The sequence below is a fragment of the Hipposideros armiger genome, unplaced genomic scaffold (genome assembly GCF_001890085.2).
Source record: "Hipposideros armiger isolate ML-2016 unplaced genomic scaffold, ASM189008v1 scaffold_492, whole genome shotgun sequence".
Lineage (NCBI taxonomy): Eukaryota > Metazoa > Chordata > Mammalia > Chiroptera > Hipposideridae > Hipposideros > Hipposideros armiger.
In genome coordinates, this window is record NW_017731842.1 from 642117 (window position 1) to 658103 (window position 15987).

A 15987-nucleotide genomic window follows, 5' to 3' on the forward strand; every position below is an offset into this window, starting at 1 on the left:
TTCCCCAATAAAAATAATCTTTAAAAAAAATGGTACTTGAACAACTGGACATCCACATGCAAAAAAGAAATTGGTCTAGACCAGGGGTCGGCAAACTTTTGAGATGGAAGAGCCGCCAGGGTTCAGCGAACTGTGGCTCGTGAGCCACATGAGGCTCTTTGGGTACATACATGTGGCTCTAAAGTAAAATTGAAAATGAAAATATATCATAGTTTCATTTATAAAAATTTTAAAGGATATTATTCACATAATGATGATTATGTAAAAATATATTTATGGTTCTCGAATAACTTAAATTGTTGTGAGGGACAGGATTGGCTCTTCCAGGGGTCGGCAAAACTTTTGAGATGGAAAGCACCCAAAGAGCCACATGTGGCTCACGAGCCGCAGTTTGCCAACCTCTGGTCTAGACACAGACATTACACTACACATTTTACAAAGATTGACACAAAAGAGGTATGAGTCAAGATGGTGGAGCAGGTAAACAATGTACTTGCCTGCTTTCAGAGCCCCATCAAAATTACAGCTAAACTACAGAACAAACATCATGGGGAATCATCTGAACAAAAGTCCTATAACTAAGAATGTACAGAAGAAGCCATATCCAGACTGGTAGCAGGAATGGAGATACAGAATGGACTGGTCCCCATACTCATATGTGGTGGTTCAAATTTGGGAGGGATATCTCAGCTGCAGAGGACCCCAGAAGAGCAAGGGATCCCAGCCCTACACCAGGCTACCTAGTCCAGGGTTCAAGTGCTGAGAAGAGCAGTCTCTACAAATTCTGGCTATGAAAACCAATGGACAATGTGGCTGAGTGGGACAGAGGGTGGCTGGAGTCGCAGGAACCCCTCTTAAAGGGCCCCCACAGGGACTTGTTCGCTGACAGACTCACTTGCTCTGAGCTCCAACACCAGGGCGGCAGCTTGAAAAGCACCAGAGACATACAGGGAGAAAGGAACTGAATCATCTGGCTTCAGGGCAAGAACTAGAGGGGCAACTTTCTCTCAGACAGAATTGCTGGCAAAAGCCATTGTTTCCTTGGTGAGCCCTCCCCACTCCCAGCTTGAAGACACAGGCAGCCACCATATCTGAGTCTCTATCAACCTGGGTAACAACACTCACCCAGCCCTGGTGAGTCCCTGAGACTCAAACCACCCAACTTGTGGGCCCACCAAGCTGCTTTCAGTGGCTTTTCCCTAAAAATGGCCTGTCTTGCTTCATTCTGCACTTACCTGAAATCTCTCAAAGTTCCAAAAAGCCCAAACAAGCAGCATCTGGACTCAGTGTGCTTCAAACCACTAGCCCAGCAGGCCCAAGCCCAGCACTAGCGGCAGCCAGACTTGGTTCACAGCTTAGCCTTTCCCAGGTACCTCCAGCCCAGTGCAAGTGGAAGACATCTTTGAATCATTTTGTGGTGCATACCAAGTGGCCCCAGGCAAGGCACAGGCAAAGGCTAAACATGGCCTGTGGCAGGGACCCTCCCAGGAAGCCCTAGCGCCAGCACACCCGGTGGCTGGTTTCCGATTGAGCTGGAGCAGCACCAGGCCACCTCCACAATTAAAGGGCAGATTGAGAAGGCACCAGAGGCTTGCTAAAGTGAAAATTGCTCTGTATGATCACCCTGTACACAAGAGCTCCTCCACTGTCAGCACTGAAGTCCTCACAACCAATCAACCTACGGGTCAATCCCTCCCACTGATGTGCAAACAGCAACCAAGGCTCAACTACAACAGGAGGGCACAAAAAACCCATGCAAGGGACATGCTTGCAGTACCCGGTTCAGGTGACAAAGGAGACTCTGCCACTGGACCCCACAGGACACCTACTACATAAGATGACTCTACTAAGACCAGGAGACATAGCAGCCCTAACTAATACATAGAAGCAAACATAATGAGTCAGCCAAAATGGGTAAACAAAGAAATATTTTGCAAATGAAGGAACAGAACAAAAGTCTAGAAAAAGAACTACACAAAATGGAGACAAACAATCTCTAGATGCAGACTTCAAAACACTGGTTATAAGGATGCTCAATGATATCAGGGAGTACTTCAACAAAGAGATAGGACACAAAAATGGAGATAGAAAACATAAAAAAAGAACCCATCAGAAATAAAAAATACAATAAATGAAATAAATAATACATTACAGGGAGTCAATAGATCAGATAAGCAGTGGTTCAAATCAGTGATTTGGATGATAAGGTAACAGAAAACACCCAATCAGAACTACAAAAATAAAAAAATCCAAAAAATTGAGGATGGTTTAAGGGGCCTCTGGGACAACATTAAGTGTACCAACATTGGCATCATTTGGATATCAGAAAAAGAAGAGAAAGAGCAAGGAATTGAAAATCTGTTTGAAGAATGACAGAAAACTACCCTAATCAGGTGAAGGAAATCGACATAGAAGCCCAGGAAGTGCAGAGAGTCCCAAACAAGATGAACCCAAAGAGGCCCATGCCAAGACACATCATAATTAAGATGCCAAACGTTAAAGACAAAAGCAGCAAGAGAAAAGCAGTTAGTTACCTACAAGGGAGCACCCATAAGACTGTCAGCTGATTTCTCAACAGAAACTTTGCAGGTCAGACGAGATTAACAGAAAATACTCAAAATGATGAAAAGCAAGGACCTACATCCAAGATCATTCTAATCAACAAAGCTATCATTTAAGATTGAAGGATAGATAAAAAGTTTCCCAGACAAGAAAAAGCTGAAAAAATGATCAGTACCAAACCAGTATTACAAGAAATGTTAAAGGGACTTCTTTAAGATGAAGGGGAGAGAAAATAAAAAATATGAATAACAAGTGGCAATAACTACATATCTATCAATAATTACTTTCAATGTAAATTGATTAAATGCTTCAATCAAAAGACATGCAATGGGGCCGGCCGAGTGGCGCGATGGTTAAGAACTGGCTTGGGACACCAGAGGGCCCTGGTTCAGATCCCACATATGAGGGCCAGTGACACTGCCCTCTACAAAGAAAAACAAAAAAAAACAAACAAAAAAAACCCCACAAGCAATGGCTGAAACAAAAGCCTTACATATGCTGTCTACAAGAGACCCACTTCAAATAGAAAGACACACACAGACTGACAGTAAAGGGATAGAAAAAGATATTTCATAAAAATGGGAGGGAGAGGGGAAGCTGGGGCCATAATACTTATACCAGACAAAATACACTTTAAAACAAACGCTATAAAAAGAGACAAAGACCCAGTAATCCCACTTCTGGGTATTTATCCAAAGAAACCCAAAACACTACTTTGAAGGGACATGTGCATTCATATGTTCACTGCAGCATTATTTACAATAGCCAAGCTATGGAGGCAACCTGAATGTCCATCAATGGATGAATGGATAAAGAGGTGATACGTGTATAAAATGGAATATAACTCAGCCATAATAAAATAAAATAAAATAAAATAAAATAAAATCTTGCTGGCTGCAACAACATGGATGGACCTAGAGGGTATTATGCTGAGTGGAGTAAGTCAGACAGAGGAAGACAATTGCCATATGATCTCACTTTTATGTGGAATCTAAAGAACAAAATAAGCAAGACAGAAACAAAATCATACATACAGAGAACATTTTGATGGCTGCCAGACAGGAGAAGGAATGTGGGGGCACGGTGACAAAGGTGAAGGAATTAAGTACAAATTGGCAGTTACAAAATAGTCATGAGTATGTAAAGTATAGCATAAGGAATATAATCAATAGTATTGTAATAAGTATTTATCGTGTCAGACAAGTATTAGATTTATTGGGGTGATCACTTCATCAGTTATATAAATGTCTAATCATTATGTTTTTTACCTGAAACTAATATAATGTTGTATGTCAGCTATAATTGAAAAAATTAAAAAATTTCTTTTAAAAGAATGAAAAAAAGTTTACCTCACAATGTACCACAGATCTAAATGTATCAATATTATGCAAAACTATAAAATTTCTAGAAGATAACATAAGAGAAAATCTTGGTTACTATGGGTTTGGCAATGAGTTTTTTGATAGAAAACCAAAGGCATGATCAATGAAAGAAATAACAGATATGTTTGACTTCATTAAAATTCAGAACTTCTGTTCTGTAAAATGTATTTTAGAGAAAATCAAAAGACAACAGGCTAGGAGAGCATATTTGCAAATCATATATCTAATAAAGGACCATTGTCCAAACTACATGGAGAACTCTTAAAATTCAGCAATAGGAAAATATACACCCCAATTCAAAGTAGGCCAAAGACCCTAACAGATATCTCACTAAGGAAGTCATATGGATGGCAAATAAGCATATGAAAAGATGTTAAACATCATTTTTCATTAGTAAATTTCAAATTAAAACAATGAGATACCACTAGAACTCCTATTAAAGTGGCTAAAATCAGAAACAGTGACAATATCAAATGCTGGTAAAGATGTGGAGCAACAGAAAGTCTAATTATTTGCTGGTGGGAATGCAAAATGGTACAGACACTTTGGAAGACAGTTTGATGTTTCTTACAAAGCTAAATATAGTCTTATCATATGATGCAGCCCTCAAACTCCTAGGTACTTACCCAAATGAGTTGAACACTTATTTCCACAGAAAAACCTGTACACAAATATATATGGCAACTTAATTCATAATTGCCAAAACTTGGAAGCAACTAAAATGGCCTTTACTGAGTGAATGGATAAACAAATTGTGGAACTTCCAGACAATGGTACATTATTCAGCAATGCAAGGAATCAAACAATCTAAGGCATGGAAAGACATGGATAAACTTTAAATGTATATTGTTAAGTGAAAGAAGTCAGTCTAAAGAGGCTGTATGACTCCAAACATATGACATTTTGGAAAAAGTGAAACTATAGAGATAGTAAAACTGATAGCAAATCCTAACAGAATAGGTAAACTAGAATTTAGCTCTTAGTTAAAATCATTAATTTAGCTCTTTCAAGAGTCATAGTTGTAGTGGAATGTAGTCATGTCCTGGTGCCTGGAGGCCTGCCTGTAATGCAAGGTCCAGGATAGAATATGTAAGTATACTCTGCTTAAGATAATAGAAGAATGTAGCCTGTTAAGCACAGGATTTATAGCTCTGCTTTTTTCCAGCTCTTAAGATAACATCACTGACTCCCAATCCCACAATATCTTGCAGAGCTTTGCAAGCAGTAAAGCACACCTGACCACAGTCACAAAGACCCCAGACAGGGTATTCCAAAAAACTAAGTAAATTAGATTAAGAAAACTGCTGAAGCTTGCAGAAGAACTGACCAATCGACACAGCATATAACCATGAACCCTTTACACATGATTATTCATAATTTTTTGCCTTTAAAACCCCTTGATTTTAAGCCATCCAACAGTTCATAGTTTTATGTGATAGCTTCCCATTCTCCTGCATAGCGCCCTACAATAAAGCAACTCTAATTCCTCCACTGTAATTTTTGCTGTTCAGTATTTGGGTCTGCCATGCACCGGATGGACGAAGTCTCTTCCTGTTCTGTCACAACAGTAAAAAATCAGTGGTATTCAGGGTTTGGGGTGGTTAAGTTGGGAAGAATGGGTAGTTGGAGCATAGCAGAATTTAAGAGCAGTGAAACTAATCTCCAGGATACCCTAAATATAGATACATGACATTTAAATTTGTCAAAACCCATATAATTGTACAACACAAAGAGTAGACCATACAATAAACTGTAGACTTTAGTAAATAATATATTAATATGACTCAAAACTTTTAACAAATGTATTACACTAATAACAATAATATAGTAGACACTGTGTTTAGGGGAGAAAGGGTATGTGGGAATTCTACTTTTTGTTCAAATTTTCTATAAACATAAATATACTCTAAAAACCATCCTTTAATTTAAAAAACTATGGCTATATAAGAAATGTGAACACTAACTGGATATTTGATGATATTAAAATTATTGTTATTTTTCATGTCGTAACTGTATTATATTTTTATAAGTAATTCTTTATCTTGATACATACTTGAAATATTTCAGATGAAATGATATGGTACCTGGAAATTGCTTCCAAATAATATTTGGAAAACGGGTGGATGGAAAATAGATAAAATAAGATTGGCCTCATGCTGCTAATTAGCACAACTGGGTGATAGTTATATTAGGTTCATTAGAACTTTTTCATTTGCTTCAAATTTTTCACAATAAAAGGGGGAAAAAAATCCACTTACAAATTAGAAACAGCCAGGTAAAAATAAAACATTTAGAAAATGCATGAACATAATTAATTGGCACTAAATATATGAAAAGCTGCTCAATCTCATTAGTACCCAAAGAAATACAAATTAAAATCACAATGTGATATCATTATATACTCACAATGAAAATTAAAAAAAATAATAATAACAGAGAAAATGCCAAATCAGAAATAAGAACTCAAATTACATGGGTAGTGGGAGTGTGATTAAGTATATTCATTTGAAAAATTGGTCCCATCTGTGATAGCTGAACAAAATTGTACACAGATTATTTATCAATTCCATTCCTAAACCTATAGCCAACATTAGTGTGCTATGCATGTTCATCAAAAGATAGGTGTAAGAACACTAAAGGGAGTAATAGTTGTAATAGTAAAAATCTCTAGCAGCAAATGGGTAAATTATATTTTGGTATATTCATGTAACAGAATATTAACAATAAGATTAACAAACTACTGCTAGGCACAGCATGATGAAGCTCACAAACATAATGTAAAAAAGAAACTGGTAAAAAGAATTCATACTGCTCAATTCCATTTACATAAATAAAATGAAACAGTCACAATTAATTTATGGTGTTAGAAATCAAGAAGGTTTAAACTTCGGAGAGGAAGGTCGCAGTTTCTGGGGTCCCAGTAATGTCATATTGCCTTACATGGGTGGTGGTTACACTGTGGTGTTAGGGTGAGGATCTATGTACTTTTCTATACACATATTACACTTCAACAAAAATGACCCTTTAAAATAAACATGGGAGATTTAAAAAAAAAGCTACCAGGGTTGATGTCAAATGTATCTTTGCTTTTGCACCAATGTCTCTTGACTTTTTAGTTTAAACCTTAAAGAAATCCATTAACATCATAATGTGTATTTGTCCCAAACTTTGGTTTTACCGTACTTTACTCCAGTTTCTGACCATTACTTTCTGTCAGACTCAGTGGTACTTGAACCAATCACAGACTCCAGTTTATGACTTTTGTTTAGGTGTTGAAAACCGATGCTAACCCCAACTTGCTGCCCGGAGTTGAAAAGAGAAGATTTTATTATTTTTTTTTAACTGTTATGTTTTTACAAACACATGAAAAGCTAACTAGAAGCAATTAATATGGACATATCAATATGGAAATAAAATGCTCTACTACAAACAAATCAATAGCATTTGTAAATAATTATCTTATAAACATAGTATCAATAAATAATCTTCTCTCAGTAACAATACTCATTACTGTGATCATTAAAGTACTTTAAGTTAATTAATCTCTAAGGCAGCTTTCCCCAACCTATATGTGTTTCTAAAATTTACTAAAAGTTTTTTTTCTTTTTTTAAATTGGGGAATTGGGGGAGGGGAACATTGTTGGGGAATTGGGGAGGGAGACCAGCCAAGTTGTTGTTCTTCAGTCTTAGTTGTGGAGGGCGCCAGTCGCCATCTGGCTGCCCGTTAGCAGCTCATGGCTTCTAAACTCAAGGCTGTGTTACAATCTTAGTTGCGGGTGGGCGTAGCCACCATCCCATGCGAGAGTTGAACCAGCAGCCTTGTTGTTAAGAGCGCATGCTCTAGTCACTGAACCATCTGGGTGGCAGCTCAGCTCAAAGTGCCAAGTCCAGTCTTAGTTGCAGGCGGGCATACCCCACCATCGAATGGCAGTCTTGTTGTTAGGAGCATGTGCTCTCACCAGTTGAACCATCCTGCCACATGTTGGCAGCTCAGCAGCAGCTCAGCTTGGGCACAGCGTCACTGGACAATGTGGGAATCAAACTGGCAGCCCTGTTGCTCAGAGCTCGCACTGTTAAGCTAACTCTTAATCAACTGAGCCACTTGGCCGGCCCTAAAAGTTTTTTTGGAGGAGAAAAAACTGTGTGGTAGGGAGCATTCTATACTCAATTAACCTTTGAGAATGTTGTTAAACTAATTAAAATGTTACAGGCAAATTTTCTAAAGTTTATTTTAAAACAGAATTCTTTTGGAAACAGAAAGTTTTTAACCTGTTTCCTGCTTCCTTAAACCCCACCCCCACCCCTTAAAAAACCTTTGCATAAAAATAAAAATATTTAACTTTGTTTAGCCTATTATTTACCAAACGTATGTGACTTCATAATCTTGTGTTTACGCCTAGGGCACCTATTAATATTCCACATATTCCACAAACCCATGTTCCCTGGAAGAAAGTTTGGGAAATGCTATTTCAGCTCTTATCTCTCTGAATAGTGAAACACTAATTGAACTAATAAAAAAGATGAGGGAATTAATCTATCTCCACAACAGGCATGAATGGAAGGATTTCTCATGTATGATGCTGAAGAGAAAGTGCTTTTGAGCCCTATAGCGCAGCAATGTGAAATGTTGGCTTCCTATTAACTCTATGCATGGATGTTCTCTGGGCATGTGGAAAATAAATTAGAAATGCTGTTCTATAGGTCTTTGAAGATTTAAAGAGGATTTTCAAAGGCTCTGATTGAAGATACCCCTTATGACTACTAAACATGTCTAAAATCATTGACACTCGGTGGTCAGATCACAGCTGAAGCTGCTGCGATTGCAGCCTATGTAACAGTAAGAAAAGGCAGGGAAAAAATCCTCTGCATTAGCAACTTTATATTTTTCAAATCTATTTGGTTGCTTGATGACAAATTGTGATTAAAATTTTACCCAACCATTTTAAACTGGTTGTCTGGTGACTAATTCAGAAAGTTGAGTGTTCATTAGTATGTTTCTAAGTTAAGGCCTTCTAATTTCTAAAGTCAAGACATTTGGAATTCACCTTTTGGGAGGTTGTGGGGTAGTAAAAACGTAAGGCCTTCTATAGTAAAAAAAAAGAAAAAAGAAAACTTCTGCCCAATCATCTTCCATTCAATGCTGGTAATGTAAGTATTATCATTTACAATATATATTCTCCATACAGGGCCTGAAGCTTAATTTTCTATTATGTTTTGCCTGCTTTTCATACAGCAGCATTCTACATATCTTAAGAAAAATTAAAATTGTTAACATTAGTTTGCCCATTGGGGGGAAAAATGTTGAATATTAGTACAGGGTATAATTCTGGTCCAGACAAGATGACATTAACTTAGTTCCTCATGCTTCTTTCCATAAGTACACTATAAACTCTAGAAATAATGTAAGAAGAAAATAAAAACTCCAAATGTGATAAGATGAACAAGTAATGATTCGGTGTCTGAGAGCAGGAAGAAGTACATAGCATTAGGGACCTAGCCACAACAAGTGTCCTTGTTCTGGCAGCATCTTTGTCACCATGTGTCTGACACTCCCCTCCCTAACAAAAATATGAAAGTGGCAGTGTGACCCTAGTAATACAGACTCTATCATGACAAGCAGCTGGCCCAACAAGCAGCTCCCCATAGGGCCAAGATGCCCCTTCCCCACAGAGAAACACTGACGTGGAGAGTGGATTACATTAGGGGCTTTCCTACTACAACAAGTGCCCAACCCAGGAATTGCTCGCTGTTCACATCAGGCAAGGAGGTGATGGGAATCGGGACACACTACCCCAAAATATGGCACCTTCGCATGTTGAATATTTTAAATTGAGAAAACAGCAGAAGAAAGAAGGTCATTTTGACTGCCCTATTCCCTAGAAACAAGTGGTAAAACCCTCACTTGAGAGGTGCCCCTTCCTATACCATGATGAAAAGAGCATCCTTACCTCTAAACATAGAGGGACAATGAGAAAAATCTGAACAAATAGGTCTTGCTAAATTTCCCCCAGTTTACTACACTTACCTCATACTCCTTGCCCAAATATTTTTTCCATGACTGTGTACTCTTCATCAACTCTAGCATAACAATACTCAGATTCAACCATTCCTTTGGGGCATCATTTCCCTATGAAGACTCCCATGTAATATGAAATTTACATTAATTTGTATATCTTTCTCATGTTAATCTGTCTTCCTGAGTTTCATTTCCAGAGACAGACAGGGAGCCTAAGGGAGTAGAAGAAAACATTTACCTTCTCTATAGGGGATTCCACCACCACAAAAGCCTGGCCAGAGAAGATTCTTTGTGCTGACAGGCTGCAAACTTCTTTCCCACTCCAAGAGCTAGTAAAGCAGCCCAGGATGGGGAAACTCCTTCAGCTTCCTCAGTCAACACCAGCAAAGACCATAAGGATACAGAGTGGCATCAGATAAACCAAACAGGCCAAAATAACACTGCAAATCTGAAAATTATGCTGTCAACAGAACTACAGACCACAAACATAAGCTAGGACTGATAGGCTAAACAGAAGCAAGATAACTTATGAAATTGAAATAAATAAGAATCAGAAACTTTATGCATAATAGGCAAAATTGCCAAGATACAATTGAAACAAAAATGGTCATATCAAGAACCAAAAAATTCACAACTTTAATGGGAAAAGACAACTGACACCAATATCATGATGAATCAAATGCTAGAATTATCTGATAAGAATTTTAAAACATTCATCATAAAAATGCTCCAAAATCAATGACATAGTCTCTTGAAACAAACCAAAAAAGTAGAAAATACTGGTAAAGAAATAAGAGTTATAAAAATACATAAATTTTAAAACTCCAGAATACAAAAATAAATAAATACATAACTAAATAAAAAGCAACTCATTCCTAAAAAAAACTGGGAATGAGATTTTTTTGTAACACTGTATATTTGGGTATGCTTTTCTTAACTCTGCCAAAAATACTGTTTTTGTTTTCTGGTGGGAGATATATGGGAATTCTATTTACTATCTGCTCAATTTTTCTGTAAACTTAAAATTCAATGACATAGGAAGATTTAAACAGAAAGAGGGATATATGTATAACACCCCATTTACCAATATCAAAATACGCATATTTTCTAGTGATCACAATGCATTCACTAATGCAGAACAACTTGGGACATAAAACAAAAATCAAATTTTTAAAGTTAAAGTATAGTATGTTCTCTGACAATAATGAAATCAAACTAGATATTAATACCAGAAAGACAACAGAAAAAATTCAACACTTGGAAATTAAACAACACATTTCTAAGTAATTTATCTGTCAAAGAGGAAATCTCAAATGGAAAACATATATGAAAATGATTTCAATGAAAGTAAAATACATCAAAATGTGTTGGATGTAGTCAAATCCATGCTGAGAGAAATTTATCTCACAAATGCTTAATGGAGTATTTTCCAACATCAAAAGCCAATTCTCTCTGGACACTAACTTGGTGTCCTACAAATAATTTAATTCTGACACCAACTACCTGCAGTTAGTGCAAACCCAACAGGTTAAGGGCTGAGTCCCACAAGATTGCCCTCACTTCAGATGCCAGTCCCTGGTTGTCACCTGTAGTTCTGACTGAATGGCTATAAATTGAAGGTTCCCATGACCCCTCTCTAGGTTTAATAATTTCCTAGAGTGACTCACAGAATTCAGGAAAATACTTTACTTACATTTACTAGTTTAATACACAGGATAAAACACAGGAATAGCCAGATAAAGAAGATATGTTGGACAAATAATTGGAGGGAGATGTGCATGGAGCTTCCAAAATTTCCCTGGAAATGCAATCCTCCTAGCACTTTGATATGTTCAAAAACCCAGAAACTCATCAAATCATCTTTTCAAGAGTTTTTATAGAGCTTAATCTCCAGTCCCTCCCTCCTCTAAAACTATGACTTTTATGAAAAAATCGAAAAGACACTAATAAATGGAAAAGTATCCCATATTTGTTGACTGGAAGAAATAATATTGTTAAAATGTCATTATTAATCAAAGCTATCTATAGATTTAATGTAATCCCTATTAGGATTCCAATGGCATTTTCACAGAAATGGAGCAAAGGTTACTAAAATTTATACAGAACCCAAAAAGACCCCAAACAGCTAATGAAATTTTGGGGATAAAATAACAAAGAAAAAGATCATACTTCCTGACTTCAAGCTATGCCATAAAGCTATAGTAATGAAAAGAGTATAGTACTAATATAAAAACAGATAAATAGACTAAAAAAACTGAATTGAGAGCACAAAAATAAACCCAAGCATATAGAGCCAAACTAACAACTAACAGGAGCCAATAGTACTCAATGAGGAAAAGACAGTCTCTTCATTAAATGGTGCTGGAGAAACTGGATATTTACATGTGAAAGATAGATATTTAAACCCTATCTTACATTACTCACAAAAATTAACTCAAAATAAATTAAAGACTTGCATAGAAGAACTGAAATCATAAAACTTCTAAAAGAAAACAGAAGAAAAGCTCCTTGACATGGGTCTTGATAATAATTTTTTTAAAAATCACACCTAACATATAAACAACAAAATAATAAAATAACTAATGATATTACATTAAACAAAAAGACTTCTTCTGCACAGCAAAAGAAACCACTAACATAGTGAAAAGACAAGCTATGAAATGGGAAAAATATTTGCAAACCATGTATCTGATAAGAAGTTAATATCCAAAATATGTAAATAACTCATATAATTTGATAGCAAAAAATAATAATAATCCAATTTTTAAAATGGGCAAAGGACCTGAAATAGACATTTTTCCAAAGAAGATATTTGAATGGCTAACAGGTACATGAAAAGATGTTCAAAATTACTGGTCATTAGGGAAATGTAAATTAAACCCACAATGAGATATCATCTCATGTTTGTTAGAGTGGCCATCATCAAAAACACAAGAAATGCTGTCATGGATATAAGGAAAAGGGAACCCTTTTTTTACTGTTGGTGGAAATGTAAATTGCTATAGTCATTATGGAAAACAGTATGAAAGTTCAAAAAAAATATAAAACTAGAACAGCAATTTCTGGGAATATATCCAAAGAAAACAAAAATACTAACTTGAAAATATATCTATACCCTCATGTTCACAGCAGCATTATTTACATTAGGCAAGCTATGGAAATAACATAAGTGTCTATAGATTGATGAGTGGATAAAGAAGTTGTGGTATATATACAATGGAATATTATTCAGACATAAACAACAAGAAAATCATACCATTTGCAACAACCTGAATGGACCTATAAGGCATTATGCTTAGCAAAATAACTCAGACAAAGAAAGAAAAATACTGTATGATCTCACTTATATGTAGAACATAAAAAATAAAAATAGGGTTATAATCTTGAATTCTGGTGGAGAAAGTTGGAACAGAAGTGAATATTAAAATGTGATGCAGATTAGGTATCTCAAAAAACTGGAAATAGAACTACCATATGACCCAGCAATTCCACTCTTGGGTATCTATCCAGAGAAACCCAAGATGCTAATTCAAAAAAATATATGCACCCCTATGTTTATTGCAGCACTATTCACAATAGCCAAGATTTGGAAACAACCGAAATACCCACTGGTAGATGACTGGATTAAGCAACTGTGGTACATTTATACAATGGAGTATTACTCCACTATAAAGAAGAATGAAATCGTACCCTTTGCGATGATATGGATGGACCTAGAGACTTATGTTGTGAAATAAGTCAGTAGGAGAAAGACAAATACCATATGATTTCACTTATATGTGGAATCTAAAAAACTGAATGAACGAGCAAAGTAAACAGAAGTGGTCTCAGAGATACAGAGGAAAAACTCATCGTTGCTAGTTGGGAGGGGGGAGGGGAAGAGGGAGAGGGGGAAGGGATTAGACAACATAAATAGGTAACTACAATATTGCTACAGGGACATGAAAGACAATTCGAGGAATATAATTAATAATATTGTAAATATTTTGTAGGGTGTCAGATGGTCACATGTCTTGTTAGGGAGACCACTTCATGGATGGGGAAGAGGCTTGATCACTGCACTGTACATCTGAAGCTGCTGTTGTATAATATTGTATGTCAACTATAAGTGAATATATATATAGTCCTGGGACATGGAGTATAGTGTGGGAGTGGAGTCAAGGGATTTGTAATAGATATGTATAATATGGGGGGAAATGTGGTGGCAGATTGGGGGAGGAGGGTTGTCACTTTGAGGGATAAAAAGTATAACTATTGCACTGTGTTATACAGCTGAAACTAATTTTAAATATATGTATTTCACAATAAAAAAAAGAAAAAAAGTGATGCAGATTTATAGAAAAATGATTAGCTTCAATTTGACAAAAATCTCCTACTAACACGTAAAAAGCTTCAACTTTTTGACAACCTCTTGTATTACTCACGTATTAACACCTCTTGTATTACTCATTTCTGAGTTTATTTAGAAGAGGAAGGGCATTCTGAGTGGAAGTTCGAGCTCTTGTAGGGGAAGAGGGTGGTCATGATTCATGTCTGTTGGCATTGCCTCGGGGTCCTCATGTCTGGGGCTGTGCTCACATCCATCCTGGACATGATTAGTGACCATTATCTCTAAAGTAACAGGTAAATTTTTTTAAAAAAGGAAATCCTGGTTCTACATTATCAGCATGATCACTATCCTTTTCAGGGTGCATATGATGCTAATATTGTGGACAGTTGCAGGGAGGTAGGGACTTCTCAAGAGAAAAATGAAAGATTTCATGAATAAACACTGTTCTTAATAACAAGGAATATGAACTGAAAGTTGGCAGGAGAAAATTCAAATCTGGTGTTCAGGTTCAAACACTAGGGAGAGCTTCCATCCAATCTATTCACATGAACATGAAAAGGACCTTCAGGCAATATAGTCCAAAACTATTATGTGATCAAGTGAGAAAGGGATACAAACACAGACTGGGTTGGCAGAGGTGAAGTGAGCTCAAGGGAAATGTTTCTTCATATCCCGCTGAAATCCACTGCTATCAGTCATTGTATCACTTTTAAGGGATTTTGACTAACTGAGGCACATTCTGGGACAGTGGCTCCAATACAGCAGGTTTTGGGGCCAGTCGGGTCCCCCAGTAAGAAGAGCCTTGTTACTATGTCAGTTCTGGGAGCTGCCAGGTGGTTTCTGTGCAGGTTCCCAAAGAGAGAATATTTGCCTTAGGTGCCAGATTAAGTGAGAGAAACTCTTAATGTATTTTCCAACTCCATGAATTTATTGGCAGTATTAAAAATTTCAATTGCATCTTTGTGTGTCTCTTGAACTCATTTAAAGCTTTTCAACACATGAAAGAATCAAGCAACCACCAAGTGTGGCTACTTTCTTTTATTCCACGACTAAGTGGTCTTATTTATAAAAAAGCATTGAGTGGGAGGAAGTAAAACAGAGGGTTTGAGACAGTCGGTGATTAATGCCCTTCAAAAGGGTAATACCGATCATCATCATTGGGTTTTAAATAAACTTGAGGAAAAAATGCTTCACCTAGTCTCCTTTTTTCCCCCAGAAGTTTCCCAGGACCTTGTGCTTTCTCACTTCTTGAATAACAACAAGAAGGAAGAGAAACATCCTGTTTGTGGTTACATCATTTAGTGACCAGATTAATGGTTGCCATCTTTGGGTGGTGGTTTATGAGCCAATGGCTTATAGCTGCCCTGATGTCATTCTCTTTTCATCTAGATTATCTTGTAAGCTTTTGGAAAATGCTGTCTTGCCATTAGAGGCCACTGAATTAATCATGCAAATGTATCCTTTTTTATTATTTTCAAAGAAAATTATATTTTTAATAATTAAAATGCAGAAGAGAATAAAGCAACACTATAAGAATATCAGACTGCAATCCCAGAGAGCTGAGTTTTAGTCCCTTTTCTTTTCTTTTTTTTTTTTTAAAGATTTTTATTGGTGAATTGGGGGGATGGGAACAGTGCTGGGGAATTGGGGGAAGGGGGACAGACAAGTTGCTGTCATTTTGTTCTTCAGTCTAGTTG